We start from the raw sequence: 2,500 nt of genomic DNA, 5'->3' as shown, positions 1-2,500 counted from the left end.
TGTGCCAGTCCACGCCCTCAGACTTCCTTAGTTCGTCGATCCATCGTCTTTTCTTCCTTCTCCAGCTTTTTTTTTAAATCTCTAGGGACCCGTTCTGCTAATTTCAATGTCCGTATGTTGTCTGCCATTCTCATTATTTGTCCGTCCTATGTTCATTTCTTTTTCTTACATGTATATCAAGCAAAGGAAACTTGTATAAATTTGATATCAGAATTCCACTCGTTAAAAACTGCCCAAATCTTTCACTACGAGAAGGATTTTTTTTTCTTTTTCTATCATTGTTATTTATAATCCCGTATAACAGTTAGATAACATATATAGTGTTCGTTTGAACTGAAAGCTTAAAGGCTCTACATCTAGGCCTATGTGTATGAAATAACTTGACATATTTTTTAATACATACAATTTCTCAAGTATATTTTAGGTTAAATAAGTTTAAAATATGTATATTTGAAGACATACCTACCAAGGTTGTTTGAATGCGTGTGCAAATGTAGTACACAACTTTCAAAGTTGCTTGGGGTGCGTATTGAAAATAAGATATAAATTGAATAATGTAATAATGTTGGGGATTTTAGAAAATGTATTCCTATATTATTGTATAATGTATGAGATGAAACATAGATTAATAAACAAGAGATTTAAAAATTCTAAATCTGAACAGCGATGAACAAATGAGGAGAAAATATAACTTTCTCCTTTTTTTTTGTTAACGTTTATGGTAAGACTAAATCCCCGCTTTTAGGAGGGACAGTCTCGATTTTTCAACTCTTATCCTATTTTTTTTCTCAAAGTTATCAAAATGTCCCTCTTTTATTTTATTTCTGTGAGGTTTGTCCGGGTTTGTTCCTATTTGCCCTGCTTTTTTGAGCTATGATAACAAAGCTGTCCCCTTAATGCCTCTTGCTACATGCAACGAGGTCATACATACCCTTCCAGGAACGTTTAAAACTTCTATTGTGACATGAGGGCAATTGAACAGTACTTTTCTGGTTTATCTTTAAATTTGCAATGTCCTTTTAGTCATAACTTCTGTACTTTCCAGCTCTTTCGTAATCTGTCCTTAGTTCCTTATAAATATTATTAGATCATGGTTTTTAATTTTCTGAGAAATACCAACAACAGAGGTTGGGGTACTACAACAAGACACCCAGCAACACTAGATCTAACACCAACACTCACTATGACATTAATCTTATGAGCAAAAGACCCTCTAGTTTTCGAATTATTACCAGTGATAACTATGGTACTACGACTATTAAGCACAATGGAAGCACTAGGTTTTTCCCCATTATAACCTTTTATCACTAGCACACCCTATGATATGAGTGTTATTACCAACACACTTTATCATACTAGGTATAACACCTACACTCTCTATAGTACAAGGTTTATTACCAACACGGTCTCTAGTTTATCACCAACACACCCCATAACACTATGCCTATTACCAACACATCATATAACAACAGGTTTATTATCAATAACCTTTATGATAAACGATTTATCACCAACCTACCATATAGTATTTTTCTTATCCCCCAGACACCCTATGGTGATAGGTGTATCACCCACAGACTCTATAATACTAGGTTTATCACTAACAAGCCCTCTGGTACTATACCTATCACCAACACACCCTGAGGTACGAGGTTTATTACTAACAAATCAAGGAGTATGGTTATTACAGCATACCCTATAATACTAATTTTGTCATCAATATACCCTATGATACATTACCAGGTACTCACTAATAACCCTCTTGTACTAAGCTTAGCCTCAACAAAACATATGGTACAAAGTTTATCACCAGCACCATATAGTACTAGGCTTATCGCCAGCACAGCCTTCAATATCTATAACTAGGCTGATCACAAACACACCCTATGACAAGGTACTATGTTTGTCACCAACTAGCCCTGTGGTACTTGGTGTATCAGAAACAAACAATAAAGTACTTGTTGTATTACCAACAGATCCTATGGTAATTGGTGTACTGCAGTAAAAACCATAAGTACCTGGTATATCACCAACAAACACAACCTGAGGTTTAATTATAATGTTTATCACCAACTAATCCCATGGTGCAATGTTCATAACCGCACCTATTGACTCCCCAGCAACACCTGCCGAAGGTCCCTCAGAATCCATATTCTTGCGCCCTCAAAAAAAAAGAAAAAAAATATATATATATATATATATATATATATATATATATATATATATATATATATATATATATATATATATATATATTCAAGGACACTCACTTCATAGTCTTAGCTATATTGAAATTTACTTAGTTTTTTTAAATGCTCCGATGTCTCCCAAATCACTTTAATAACATCGCCAACACTACCATCAAAAAGACCTGCTTCAACTAGAACATTGCTGTCACTCGATGCAATGTTTCTAGTGAGTAATTAATAATCCGCACTGAAATATCACTAAATAATCGTCAAAATCAACAAGAACACGAAACTTAATTAAACCCGGTGGG

The sequence above is a fragment of the Palaemon carinicauda genome, chromosome 5 (assembly GCF_036898095.1).
Source record: "Palaemon carinicauda isolate YSFRI2023 chromosome 5, ASM3689809v2, whole genome shotgun sequence".
In the NCBI taxonomy this organism is placed as follows: domain Eukaryota; kingdom Metazoa; phylum Arthropoda; class Malacostraca; order Decapoda; family Palaemonidae; genus Palaemon; species Palaemon carinicauda.
This window is presented reverse-complemented; position numbering follows the sequence as displayed.